A 16,010-nucleotide genomic window follows, 5' to 3' on the forward strand; every position below is an offset into this window, starting at 1 on the left:
CCCTTGCCGCAGCCCCCTAAGCCCTCTAAACCACCCACCACAAGTAAGGACGTCCCAATTCCATGTTATTCTGATGTTATTCCACCCAATGTCCCTTTTCCTAGCAGGTATATTATTCCCAACCAAGAAGAGAGTAAAAAGGACATCGTGGAAGCCTTCCCAAAGGTGCAAAATGCTATTCCAATTCTTGGTGCAACACAGCAAGTTTTAGATGGTGTTGAATTCTTCAAAGGACTTTGTACACCAAGAAGAATGATTCAAGAGAAGGTAGTGGTTGGAGAAGATGTAGAAGGCATCAAAGAGGACATATTTGAAACCACAATTCCCAAAGAAGTTGGATTTTATGACACGGGACAAGTCATAACTTTCGAAGGGGTGTTTATTCTGGAGTTCATTTCGGAGCACACAGGTAAGCCGCCTCCCCGAATTTCAATTTTCTTTTATACTAACATGTGGTTAATGATTCAGGCACCAAATCTTGAATTTAAACTATTACCGGATCATTTCAAGTATCACCTTCCATTCAAAGATAAAGTTCATGCCATTTGATTCAAAAAAAAAAAAAAAAAAAAAAAAAAAATAATAATAATAATAAAGCAGATGCAGCCTTCACAAAGGTTGTTTACGTGAAGACCCACTACGTGGCAAAACTCTCGGAGCGGAAGGCATCGGGGCAGAAGGCATCGGGGCGGGAGGCATCGGGGCGGGAGGCATCGGGGCGGAAGGCATCGGAGCGGGAGGCATCGAAGATAGAGCATTCGAGGCCTCAATACTTGGCCAAACGCTGGAAGACCCAGGAAAAAGGTGCCTCTGGAGGAAAGCCGAAAACCTTTGACAGTCACTTTGAATCCGGCCTTCAGACTCTTACAGCTCATCAAGCTTCCTCTTCATGCCCGTCGAATAGTTGTTTGCAAGCACATGCAAACTTCTATTCTCATACTTCAGCTGCTTGATCTCTTGCTTGAGACTTTCCACCTTTGCCATCAACGATTCAACCTGACGGGAGCGAGCAAGTAGGCGCTGGCCCATGTTGGACACAGAGCCTGCACACTGAACACTGAGAGCGAGGGACTCTTGAACGGCCAACTCATCGGACCGTCCTGAAAGCAGCCTACTATCCTTAGGAGTGAGGAGGTTCCTAGCTACTATCGTAGCTGTTGTTGCATCCGTCATCACGGAGTCTTCACCTGTAAGAGGACCGTTAGAAGATAAGAAAGAAGGGCGCCATACATTACCTTAACGGGGCGCAACCGGATCGCTGCTGAGACTCAAATCTAAACTAAGGTTCGATGGGTTTGCCATTTTTCAAAAGTGTTCAAAGAGAAGGGGTGGATGGAGTTAAAATTTCAAAGGGCCGGAGACGATGTTCAAGAATGGGAAATCTTCAAAGTGTGTATGTTGGCGGTGATCGATACCTCTATAAGAAGCCAAGGCGACGCGTCCACCGATTCAAAAAGCCGGAATTTCCGGCGTAATTTAGGCGACGCTTTCTCGGCTTTTCAGAGGACGTGTTCAACTTTGTCAAAAGATTTCTTCTTTTCAGAAAACACGTGGAGGCCATCATCGCAACTACACATCTTTAGCCGACAAGCGCAAAGTTCGGCGACGCTTTCTCTGCTTTTCAGAAAACGCGTGCAACTTTCTCAAAAGGAGCCGCATCCGCACTACTACGTGTCGTTCAGAAAGCGAAGGGGCGTCGTTCAGAAATCGAAGGGGCGTCGTTCAGAAATCGAAGAGGCGCCACTATTTCAAAAAGCCGGATTTGCGGGATCAAAACGTTTGTCGACAAGGGTAAAAGAACAGTACCACCACTTGATATTATCTCTATATATGTCGACCTTCATCTTTTGTGGCAAGGTAGACCTGAAGAAAATGCCCAACTCTTCCTCACCTCTGAGGGCGCACTCCCAGCAAAGCCTTTCGAAATACTCAAATTCATTTTCTTCCCCAAAGATGATACCAGATGCCTGGAGTACAGATGACCCAGGAGGAAACGGCGGATTGAAGCATGTGCTGATTCATTCACCGCTTCTTCAAAAGCAAAGGTATCTCATATCATCAAGGTCAAAAGCAAAAGTATCTCATATTATGCTATTTCCCTGTCTTTTTCTTTGTCCTTGTTCTTACTCGCAAGGCAAAGTGAAAGAAGCAATCAGCCGGGACTTGGAGTCAGTCTTTCGATCTGGAGCCGACTGCCTGGAATCTATTCCTGGTTGCTTACCTAGCGTTGCTCTCGAGTAGTCATCTTCAACGGAGCAAGTAAGGCAAGTGAAAATGATACATTGAAGCATGTGGAGACAAGCAAAAACTGCATATGCTGAGCTATCCTCTAACCCTCTTCAATACGAATTGGAAAGATTGAACAAAGAAACAGATAAAAGGAGGAAGCTCAGACCTTCGGGGGAGACCAAAAGAATTCCTGCTGCCCAGTTCAAAAGTAGCACAAAGGAAAATCAACGAGTGGAGGAGACCAAAAGAATCCTCCAGCCCAGTTCAAGAGTAGCTTGTGGAAAATCAACGATGGGAGGAAACCAGTTCAAGATTAAGCCTGTGGAATCACCAAGATCAACCCATGCATTCAACAAGGAGAAGATGAAATTTACACTCCATAACCAGATTTGCGTCCCTAAACTCTTCTCTTTGTTAGTTACATTCTGCCATGTTTAGTATGTTTAGTTGCTTTTTGTGTGTTTACTTATGTTTTGTGTGAATCTATGCTTAAAACATTGAGGACAATGTTTGATTTATGTGTGGGGGGGGGGGGGGTAACATTCTGTTTTGAGATATTTTTGCATGAAATTCGTAGGGTATTACCACCTAACATGTCTAAACTTGTTTCCCACTGTTTTTAAGTGTATTTAAGTTGTTTTAGAGTGTTTTAGTATGTTTTGTTTTTATAACTCCGAAAATCACATAAAAATTTGAAAAACATGTTTTGAAAAGCCTAAAAAGAGTGTTTTGAGTCGTTTTTATGTGTTTATGTCTTAGGGTACCTTCCAACACAATGATAAGGATTTGGTTTTAATTGCATGACTATTAAAGAATGTTGTAAGCATGGCTGGAAGTTGATTTGTGCTTTGGTATATTCTTGGTTATGGTTATAGCTTATGAATTCGCATGTAATCACAAAAAGAGAAAATCAGTTTTTGTAACATGCTTGAAGGAAGAAACTCAAACTAAAGCTACATCCTTGTGAGACTTGAGCCTATAACGTTCTTTGGAGAGTATAAATCTGTGATTTCTTGTTTTCTAAAGTCGTTGCATGATCTCATCATTCTTTGCTTGGTTGCTACTTGGAATGTGATAGAAGCATATTTAGGCGACTTACTTAGCTTGTTTTCGTGCATTTATATTGTTAATTCATAGTTGTTTTAGTCGTTTAAGCCATTTTCGTGTGTTTTTAGGTTCATATGGCTAAGGAAGCAAAAAGATGCATTTTGGAGCATTTTGGAGCAAAATTGGACTTGGAATGGATAGCTTATGTTTGGAGCAAAAGGAATGGACGAAATTGAAGGATTCCTAATCCATTGCAGCCACATGCACCCATAATCATTCACACCTTGCAGCCACATGCATTCACATGCATAAATCAGCCACATGCATCTCCCATCACTGATAGGAGCATATTCATGCGACTTAAATGGCTTGTTCTCGTGCATTTACGTTATGTTTCTTTAGTTATTTTAGTCCTTTAAGCTATTTTCGTGTGTTTGTAGGTCCAAAGGGCTAAAGGAGCAAAAAGATGCATTTTGGAGACTTTTGGAGCACTTTTGGGCTAAGGATGGATAGCTTATGCTTGGCGCCAAAATGTTGGACGAAATTGAAGACCAAAGTGTTGGAACTTTGTTCCCTTTAGTTTTAGGACATTTAAACCTTTCCAATTCCCTTATGCCGTGCATCTCCACCTTTCTCCCAAAACCATACACATGCATTCATTATTCATTCCCTCACATGCTCCCATTACTTATCATAATCACATATCATATCACTTATCGTTCACCACTTATCATATCATTCACCACTTATCATTCATCACTTATCATTCACCACTTATCACTTATCATATCATTCACCACTTATCATTCATCAAACACATGCATTCACATGTTTTCACAATCTGCCATCATTCCAACCAAAACCGTGCACATGCTATCACCATGCATTCACATGCACTTGTTCCTCCATCATTCCATCCTTTAAAACATTGCACATGCACTTTAATCATTCAACACATGCACTCCCATTCTTTAATCCATGCAGCCACACATTCACCCACATGCATTTCCACCCACATGCTATCCCATTTCAGATTGCATTCCATCCTTTAATTCACTCACACACACTCATAATCATTCACATTTTGCAATCACATGCACTTCCTTTAATTAATTCATCCTAGCTGTCAAAGCACATGTACACTCACCCTAATCATTCACATAGCTTTAATTCACATGCAAACACATTGCATTACCATTCACCACAGAAAAACACCATCATTGCCGAGCCTAATTCCCTTTGCATCCATTCCACATGCATTCACTTCATCATTGCAGCCACATTTCCACTCACATCCATTTAATTCACATGCATTTCAGATTTCATTCCATTCATTCCACCCTTTAATCACATGCATTCCATCTTTGTTCCAGCAACCCACATGCACAATCCACTCCACAAACATCCCATGCCGTGCACATTCATACACTTTCACATGCATCTTGGCAGATTTCACATGCACACACATGCATTTTCAGCACCAACAACACTCATTGCCATGCACATTCACTCACCATACCATTCAAGCACTAGCACATGCAACCTAGCTGTCATGTTCCCCCCATTTCACCTATAAATACTCATTCATTCATTCTCATTGATTCACAATTCATTCACAACAGAAATTGGTCCCTTGGGGCCGTGCCCTTCACAAAGTCCATCCATTCCATTCATACACTTCATCCATTGCAGAAATGTAGACCATAAACCACCTTTGTGCCGTGAGTCTTCCCCTACAAATCCAAACACCATCCTTCCATTCCTCCACCACTACCCAAACCGTTCACACCATCAAACTATCCTTAGACCTTGTGCTACAACGAAGAGGATGATAAGAGTGCCTAAACGTTCATACAATTCAAGTTTGAGTTGTTGGAATGTTTAGGTGTTTCTTTGATTCTCTTTATTTTGTATCATAAGGAACTAAACCCCCCTTGGCTAGGGGGTAATTTGAAATATATGTTTATGCTTGCGTTTTGATTTGATTACTTCTAATTGCGTTTCATAAGTTGTGGATTCAATTTGTTTAACCGTTTGATTGATAACTTATTTATGTATGTTTATTAAGAGTGCACACTTAATTTTCATGCATGAATATGACGCTAGAATATAAGTGAGTTTCACCTAATAGTTACGAACTTATATTCACAAGTAGTGGAGGTTGCTTATAAACAATCGCGTTAAATGAATTCTTGGCAAGAGTATCATGCATTCATAGTTACAATTGCCTCGTCAATACTTATAATTTTCATATAGCGTAATGATTCTTGCTTGTATCTCTATTATGCAATCATGTAGGGGACTTGTGGGGAATGTTTTGAATTGTTGTATGCGCTAACCCATCCAATTCAATAACGTTAGGAAGATTTGAAGGTTAATTAGTGCATCACGGTTAACTTGGGGTGTTGAGAATTCATGGTTTATTGAAATGCAATTGGAAATCATTTTATTATGCAAGTGTAACATGTGTGGAGAAGAACCTTCTAGCTAGCATTCATCCATTCATTTTCATCGCATTCATATTTACATTCTGTCTAGTTTATTAAACTTGTTTCGTTATTTCAATTTTCGTCAAATTAAAATCCCCCTTTACTTTATTGTCTAATTTAGTTAGAAAGTGTCTTAGTTTGTGTTTATAAGAGTTTTGAGTCATTTTGTTACACAAATTCGTCCAAATTTGTGTTTGTGCTCAAATCTGCCCAGAAAGTGGTTTTTAGGCAGAGTTGAGTGTGTTTGTGTTGTTTTGAGTCTTTTGGTTTGTTTTAGTGTTTTAAAGTTTAGTTTTGCATTCTTTGAGTCTAGTATAGTGTTTTATATTGTTATTTTACGTTTGAATCAAGCCATAATCTTAAATTCGTCCAACATTGGGTTTAAGGTCAGAAACTGCCTAGTTAGTGTTTTTAGGCAGTTTTGAGTCTTTTGAACTTGTTTTGAGTCCTTTGAGTCTTTGTGAACGTTTTTAACTTTGTTTTTATGTTTTTGAGTCAAATCTAAGTGATTAACAATCCCTCCTAATCCCCGGTCTAGAACGATCCCTACTTATACATATACTACAATTTGACGAAAAGAGGGTTTAATTTGTGCGCGTATAATTCTCGCATCAATCACCATATCAGATTTCCATCATATTCACATGCATTCCATCCTTTAAAACATTGCACATGCACTCCCTTTAATTAATTAAGCCACATGCACTCCCATCCATTTCATCATTGCAGCCAACACATGCTTTCACATCCATTTTCAGATTGTCCCCTTGCACATGCAGCCACATATTCATTGCACATGCAATTCCAACCCACATGCATCCTTTAATCATTCAAACATGCAGCCACATTCCCTCCTAGCTGTCATGTTCCCCCCATTTCACCTATAAATAAGCATCCATTGCATTCATTCTCATTCAACTCTTCCATATTCCAGAAATTCGTCAAAACCTCTCCACACCCTTGCAGCAGCCACCAAAACACTTTTCTCCTCCATTGCAGCCACTCCAACCACTCCCCAAACCATTCACACCATCAAACTATCCTTAGACCTTGTGCTACAACGAAGAGGAAGATAAGAGGGCCTAAACGTTCATACAATTCAAGTTTGAGTTGTTGGAATGTTTAGGTGTTTCTTTGATTTCAATGTTTAATTTCAATACTCTTTGTTTTGTACGAATGAGGAATGGAAGAGAAGAGGGCCTAAACGTTCATACAATTCAAGTTTGAGTTGTTGGAATGTTTAGGTGTTTCTTTGATTCCAATGTTTAAATTCAACTAAACCCCCCTTGGCTAGGGGGGAATTCGAAATATATGTTTATGCTTGCATTTTGATTTGATTACTTCTAATTGTATTTCATAAGTTGTGGATTCAATTCGTTTAACTGTTTAATTGATAACTTATTTATGTATGTTTATTGAGAGTGCACACTTAATTTTCATGCATGAATATGACGCTAGAATATAAGTGAGTTTCACCTAATAGTTACGAACTTATATTCACAAGTAGTGGAGGTTGCTTATAAACAATCGTGTTAAACGAATTCTTGGCATAAGTTTCATGCGTATTCCATAGTAACGAATGCCTCGTCAACACTTATAATTTTCATAGAGCGTAATGATTCTTGCTTGTATCTCTATTATGCAATCATGTAGGGGACTTGTGGGGAATGTTTTGGGTTGTCGTATGCAATCATCCAATTCAATAACGTTAGGAAGATTTGAAAGTTAATTTAAGCGGACCTAATTAACTTGGAGCGTTGAGAATTCATGGTTTATTGAAATGCAATTGGAAATCATTTTATTATGCAAGTGTAACATGTGTGGAGATGAACCCCTTAGCTATTCTATCATCCATTCATTCCATTTTATCATTTTCATATTTACATTCTGTTTTAATTAGAATTTGTTCATTTATTTTAATTTCGTCCAAAACTCAATCCCCCTTTACTTTATTGTCCAATTTAGTTAGAAAGTATCTTAGTTTATGTTTCTAAGTGTTTTGATTCAATTTATTACACAAATTCGTCCAAATTCACCAAAGTGCTCAAAACTGCCCAGAAAGTGATTTTAAGGCAGTTTTGAGTGTTTTGGGTGATGTTTGAGTCTTTTGATTTGTTTTAGTGTTTTAAAGTTTAGTTTTGCATTCTTTGAGTCTAGTATAGTGTTTTATATTGTGTTTTTACGTTTTTGAGTCAAATCCAAGTGATTAACAATCCCTCCTAATCCCCGGTCCAGAACGATCCCTACTTATACTTATACTACAATTGTCAAAAAGAGGGTTTAATTTGCGTGCGTATAAATCTCGCATCAGAATGCATTTCATTATAGTTCCAAATACTAGAACTCATGCCCATTTCATTGAAAGCATGATATTGATTGCATAACATACAATAAGATGAAGTTGTTAGTCAAGCCAAAGCCAAAAAGCCTATCCCTTTTCACATGTATTGTAGGATTACCCCTTTTTGACCCTTTTCAAGCTTATTTTCTTTGTTAGCCACATTATCCTCACCTAGCCTAGATTAGGACCATCCGTACCCTTGTTCTTGAAGCATAGTAAGCATGACGGAAAATGAATTCCTTTTGAGTTACATTATGCAAGAAAATGAGTGTGGGGGAGTAAAAGTTTGTTCTTAAGTTTATATGTATGTTTTGAGATTCAAAAGAAAAAGAAGAAGAAAAGAAAGAAAAGGAGTGAAAATAAGTAAGAATGAACTCACAAGCGTTGATGGTTGAAGAAAGGGTCCAAAAAAGTTGAATATGGCCCTAAGTTTTGTGTGATTCCCCCTTGGGTGATCAAAGTTGATTTTTGCGTTCTAAAGGGAATTCTAAGTGCCTAATTCAAATACTTTGCTCACTATTGCTTTAAGAACCTTTGTTTTCCATATCCTTTCATTGTTAGCCACACACCCCAAGCCCCATTACGACCCGTGACTTCTATCTTGATGTTATGTATTCAATATGTGGAGTTTGAATTTGGTATGAGCATATGGAATCACTGGTTCTCGTTCTAAGTAGTAGCATTCCATTCATGAGATCATATTCATGTCATTGTCGTAAATCCAGAAAATGCTTTCTTTGATATAACATATGTGAGTGTTAGAATTCATATTTACATCAATCTTCTCACATATACCTAGTGTAGGGTGTGAAGTTAGAAAATCTGTGTGAAAATAGAGTGCATTCTAGTGAGGAATTGAGGAAATTCTCTAAGGCATGTTACTACATTCCAAATGTGTTTTAATTGATTAAATGCGAACTAGTGAATGGTAACTATGATTAAGTGTTTGTTGAAGTGTAAAGAAAGCTAAATGTTGTGGGAATGATGTTCTATATTGTGTAATGTTCGTTTGAAATCCCTGAGATACATGTTGGAAGGTTTAGATTGTGTTTTGTTTTGTTTTTGGTTTCTTTTGTTTTATTTTGCTCGAGGACTAGCAAAAGCTAAGTGTGGGGGAATTTGATAGGAGCATATTTAGGCGACTTACTTAGCTTGTTTTCGTGCATTTATATTGTTAATTCATAGTTGTTTTAGTAGTTTAAGCCATTTTCGTGTGTTTTTAGGTTCATATGGCTAAGGAAGCAAAAAGATGCATTTTGGGGCCTTTTGGAGCTCTTTTGGGCTAAGGATGGATAGCTTATGCTTGGAGCCAAAGTGTTGGACGAAATTGAAGGCCTTGTATGCACTCTAGGACATAAAACAAAGGGCCTAGCCCATTCTAATACCTTGCCATGCATATCCAACACACCATTCACCCTAGAAACCATCTCAACCATTCACCCTAGAAACCATCTCAACCATTCACTCAAACACCCTAAACTACAACCTTGCACATGCTTTCCCATTTCATTATTCATTCACTTTGCATTCATTCATTTCAGCCCCATGCACTTATTCTTTCATCATTGCACCACCAATTCAACACATGCACCCATCACCTAACACAAATCATCCTAACCCATGCATAACCTAAGAATTGCAGCCACATGCACACAAAACCCATTCTTGCCGTGCATTCCCTTGCAATTCTTCCATCATTGCACAACCTTGCAGCCACATGCATTCATCCTATCATTTTCTGCACATTCACTTCCATATTCCCTCTTTAATCCACATGCATTCTTAATCATTCACCCTAGCTTGTATCCACATGTTTTCCCAACAAACAAATCAGCCACATGCACACCAAACCCCACCTTGCCGTGGCCTCCTTGCATTTCCAGCATTCCCATTTGCATTTTCAGATTTCCACCAACCAATCTAGTTGTCATTACACATGCATTCCCTTCTTTAATCATTCCTAGCTGCCATTCACATGTTCTCCCATCCATTCTCTCCTTATAAAACCATGCAATGCATTCATACAATTCATTCCATTCACCACAACACAACACACAACACAAACACCTTTGTGCCGTGCAAATCCCCTTCCATTTCTGCACCATTTCTTCCCCTCCATTGCAGCCACTCCAACCATTCCCCACTCCATTCCACATACACCTAAAGCCCTAAACATCTCCTTAGACCTTGTGCTACAACAACGAGGAAGAAAAGAGTGCCTCAACGTTCATACAATTCAAGTTTGAGTTGTTGGAATGTTTAGGTGATTCTTTGATTTCAATGTTTCATTTTAATTCTCTTTGTTTTGTACGTATGAGGAATGGAAGAGAAGAGTGCCTAAACGTTCATACAATTCAAGTTTGAGTTGTTGGAATGTTTAGGTGTTTCTTTGATTTCAAAGTTATGTGGAACTAAACCCCCTTTAGCTAGGGGGTGATTCGAAACTATGTTTATGTTTGCAATATGAATTGATTAACTTTCGTTGGAATTTCATAAGTTGTGGATTCAATTCGTTTAACCGTTTGATTGATAACTTATTTATGTACGTTTATTAAGAATGCGCGCTTAATTTTCATGCATGAATATGACGCTAGAATATAAGTGAGTTTCACCTAATCGTTACGAACTTATATTCACAAGTAGTGGAGGTTGCTTATAAACAATCGCGTTAAATGAATTCTTGGCACGAGTTTCATGCTCATCATAGTAACGAATGCCTCGTCAATACTTATAGTTTTCATAATGCTTAATGATCTTTGATTGTATCTTTATTGTGCTGTTCACGTAAAGGACTTTTGGAGAATGTTGTGAATTGCGTTGCGCAAACCCATCCAATTCATTAACTTAAGGAAAACTTGACGGTTAATTTAAGCGGACCTAATTAACCCGGGGTGTTGAGTTTCATAATTTATCAAAAGACCAACTGAGAATCAATCTTGTATGCAAGTGTAACATGTGTGGAGAAGAACCCCTTGGCTATTCCATCATCCATATTTTCATCACATTCATATTTACGTTTTGCCTTTAATTACAATTTGTGCATTTTAGTTAATTTCGTCAAAAACTCAATTCCCCCCCATCTTTTGTTAAGTCTTAATCATTTGATTGGTTTTAGTATTTTACGTTTATTTAAGTTTTGCATTCTTTGAGTTTAGTTAGTGTTTTAAACTTTATTTTTACGTTGTTTAGTTTTGCATTCTTTGAGTCTAGTATAGTGTTTTATATTGTGTTTTTACGTTTTTGAGTCAAATCCAAGTGATTAACAATCCCTCCTAATCCCCGGTCCAGAACGATCCCTACTTACATACTTACTACAATTGTCAAAAAGAGGGTTTAATTTGTGTGCGTATAAATCTCGCATCAGACTACACCATGCACAAAAACATTAGTGATAACAAATGGACCAATCCACTTAGAACGTAACTTACCGGGGAATAACCGAAGACGGGAATTGAATAACAACACTTTCTGCCCGATTGAGAAGGTTTTGCCTCTAATCATCTTGTCATGGACGGCCTTGGTCTTCTCCTTGTAAATCCGGGCATTCTCATACGCCTCATGCCTAATCTCTTCAAGCTCGTTCAATTGTAGCTTCCTATGGGTTCCAGCCGTGTCCACATCCATATTGAAGGTCTTGACCGCCCAATGTGCCTTGTGTTCAAGCTCCACGGGTAGATGGCATGGCTTGCCATAGACTAGCCGAAATGGGGACATACCAATGGGCGTTTTGTAAGCCGTTCGATACGCCCACAGTGCATCCTCCAAACGCAAGCTCCAATCTTTCCTATTCGGCCCAACGGTCTTTTCCAGGATTTGCTTTATTTCTCAATTTGAAACTTCGGCTTGGCCACTTGTTTGGGGGTGATAAGGTGTGGAAACCTTATGCATCACGTTATACTTCTTGAGCAACGCCGCAATGGTCCGGTTGCAAAAATGAGACCCACCATCGCTTATGAGCACTCGAGGCATCCCAAATCTAGAGAAAATGTTAGATTTTACAAAATCTGCAACAACTCTAGAATCGTTAGTTTGGGTGGCTTTAGCTTCCACCCACTTTGACACATAATCAACGGCAAGTAAAATGTAAGTATAACCAAACGACATAGGGAAAGGACCCATAAAATCAATACCCCAAACATCAAAGATTTCAACAACAAGGATTGGGGTTTGCGGCATTTGGTCTCTTTGGCCTAAACTTCCGGTGTTTTGACATTGATCACATGTTAAGCAAAAAGCCCTAGCATCTCTAAACAATGTAGGCCAATAAAAACCACTTTCAAGAACCTTAAACGCTGTGCGTTCTGTGCCAAAGTGTCCACCACATGCATATGTATGGCAAAAACTCAAAATGGAATTAAATTCAGATTCATGAACACAACGACGCACAATCTGATCCGGGCATATTTTCCACAAATAAGGGTCGTCCCAAACATAAAAACGTGCATCCTTTTTTAATTTATCATGTTGAGCCTTGCTTAAGGTGTTAGGGACTTGCTTAGACACCAAAAAATTAACCAAATCGGCATACCAAGGGGTACTTACCTCAACGGACAGAAGTTGTTCATCCGGAAATGTTTCTAAAATGGGAAGGTCCTCTTCTTCACGCACCATTCGACTTAGGTGGTCAGCCACCACGTTTTCACATCCCTTATTGTCCCTAATTTCGATGTCGAATTCTTGAAGTAGGAGCATCCAACGAATGAGCCTTGGTTTGGCCTCCTTTTTGGTGAGAAGATACTTGAAGGCTGCGTGGTCAGTGAAAACAATTACTTTAGTACCAATTAGATATGATCTAAACTTATCTAACGCAAATATAACCGCCAAAAGTTCTTTTTCGGTTGTAGAATAATTCAACTGAGCATCATTTAAAGTGTGTGAAGCATAATAAATAACATGTGGCTGTTTGTTTTTCCTTTGGCCCAAAACAGCTCCAAGGGCATAATCCGATGCATCACACATCAACTCAAAGGGAATAGACCAATCTGGTGGAGTGATGATTGGTGCCGTGGTGAGGAGGTCCTTGAGGTGGTTGAATGCTTTTTCACACGCCTCGTTGAACTCGAAAACCACCACTTTTTGGAGCAATCGGCATAGTGGCTGCGCAATCTTGGAGAAATCCTTTATGAAACGCCTATAAAAACCTGCGTGACCAAGAAACGAACGAACCTCTCTAACCGAAGTTGGAAAGGGTAAGTGACGAACAAGGTCTACCTTAGATTTATCTACTTCAATGCCTTTTTCAGAAATAATATGTCCTAGAACAATACCTTGCTTAACCATGAAGTGACATTTTTCCCAATTAAGCACAAGATTAGTTTCAACACATCGTTTCAAAATTAAGGTTAGATTATTTAAACAATGATCAAAGCAATCACCAAACACACTAAAGTCATCCATGAATATTTCAATAATCCTCTCAACATAATCAGAAAATATGCTAACCATACACCTTTGAAACGTGGCAGGAGCATTGCACAAACCGAATGGCATGCGTCGATATGCAAACGTTCCAAAGGGACAAGTAAAAGTGGTCTTTTCTTGATCATCCGGGGCAATAACAATTTGATTATACCCAGAATATCCATCAAGAAAACAATAAAATGAATGACCCGTTAACCTCTCAAGCATTTGATCTAGGAACGGCAATGGGAAATGGTCCTTCCTTGTGGTGGCGTTTATCTTCCTATAATCAGTGCATACGTGCCAACCGGTTTGGATTCGGGTGGGCACAAGCTCATTCTCCGCATTCTCCACAACCGTCACTCCAGATTTCTTGGGAACACATTGGATAGGTAAAACCCAACGACTATCGGAGATGGGGTAAATCACTCCACAATCAAGGAGTTTGATTATCTCCTTTTTCACCACTTCCATCATCGGAGGGTTGAGACGGCGTTGAGCCTCTCTAGTTGGTTTAGCCCCCTCCTCAAGAAATATGTGATGCATACATGTGGCGGGACTAATACCTTTGATATCGGCCAAGGTCCATGATAGGAGCATATTCATGCGACTTAAAAGGCTTGTTCTCGTGCATTTACGTTATGTTTCTTTAGTTATTTTAGTACTTTAAGCTATTTTCGTGTGTTTGTAGGTCGAAAGGGCTAAAGGAGCAAAAAGATGCATTTTGGTGCACTTTTGGGCTAAGGATGGATAGCTTATGCTTGGAGCCAAAGTGTTGGACGAAATTGAAAACCTAATTGAAGACCAAAGTGTCGGAACCTTGTTCCCTTTAGTTTTAGGATATTTAAACCTTTCCTATATCCTTAGTCGTGCATAACATTCCAACATTCCACTCCTTCATTCACCACTTATCATATCATACACTTATCTTATCATCACCACATATCATATATTTATTACTTATCATATCATTCATTCATCTACATATCAATAACCACATATCAATAACCATTTATCTTATCACTCAACATATCATTCACTTATCACTTATCTTATCATTCACTTACCACTCAACATATCACTCAACATATCATACACTTATCACTCATCACACTTCATCATTATACCACCATTCATTCTTTAAAACACATGCACATTCACACACACTTCACACAAACAACATTCACATGCAAACACAAGCTTTAACCAACAAACAAAACAGCCAACACATGCACCAAAACACCTTTGCCGTGGCCTTCACTCCCCCTTGCATTTTCAGCCATTCCACTTCATCATTACACCACCTTCTCCATCTTTAATCACATGCACCACTAATTCAACACATGCACTTGTTCCTCCATTAAATCAACCACATTCATCACCAAAGAACCCTTGTGCCGTGAGTTCCATTGCATTTCCAGCATCTTCACATGTCTTTCTAGCTTTCCCTTTTATTTCCACCACTCATTCTTCATCATTTCAGCCACCTACATGCATTAATTATTAAACTCTTCATCATTGCATCCAGAAAATGAGCAAGAAAGCTTCCCAAACACATGCATACACACACCATTTTCAGCACACACATGCAAATCCAACATCAAAAACTGTCAATGCCGTGCACTCCATTTGCTTTCCAGATTTTCACATGTGTCCTAGCTGTTTTCTCATCATTCCTCCACACAAACACATTAAACAAACAACCATTTACACCTCCACTCCTCCTATAAATACCCTTGCATTCATTCATTTAGGATCATCTCATATTTCAATCACTCCTCACTCCATTCCACACTTCCATTCCCCCAAACCAACTATCCTTAGACCTTATGCTACAACAACGAGGAAGAGAAGAGGACCTAAACGTTCATACAATTCAAGTTTGAGTTGTTGGAATGTTTAGGTGATTCTTTGATTTCAATGTTTCATTTTAATTCTCTTTGTTTTGTACGTATAAGGAATGGAAGAGAAGAGTGCCTAAACGTTCATACAATTCAAGTTTGAGTTGTTGGAATGTTTAGGTGTTTCTTTGATTTCAACGTAATGAGGAACTAAACCCCCCCTAGCTAGGGGGGTGATTCAAAATATATGTTTATGCTTGCAATATGATTTGATTACTTTTAATTACGTTTCATAAGTTGTGAATTCAATTTGTTTAACTATTTGATTGATATCCTATTTATGTATGTTTATTGAGAATGAACGCTTAATTTTCATGCATGAATATGACGCTAGAATATAAGTGAGTTTCACATAATAGTTATGAACTTATATTCACAAGTAGTGGAGGTTGCTTATAAACAATCGCGTTAAACAAATTCTTGGCATAAGTTTCATGCAATCATAGTAACGAATGCCTCGTCAATACTTATAGTTTTCATGTTGCTTAATGATTCTTGCTTGTATCTCTATTATGCAATTCATGTAGGGAACTTGTGAGGAATGCTTTGGATTGTCGTATGCAATCATCCAATTCATTAACTTAAGGAAAACTTGACGGTTAA

At 38.7% G+C, this 16,010-nt stretch overlaps 1 pseudogene; it reads right to left on the reverse strand.

The window, feature by feature from the left end:
* The window catches only part of LOC148695066 (uncharacterized), an 86,604-nt pseudogene extending 73,406 nt beyond the window's left edge, over window positions 1–13,198 (reverse strand).
* Window positions 13,199–16,010: the final 2,812 nt, after the last annotated feature.

The sequence above is a fragment of the Pyrus communis genome, chromosome 8 (assembly GCF_041283825.1).
Source record: "Pyrus communis isolate YQ-2024b chromosome 8, ASM4128382v1, whole genome shotgun sequence".
NCBI lineage: Eukaryota > Viridiplantae > Streptophyta > Magnoliopsida > Rosales > Rosaceae > Pyrus > Pyrus communis.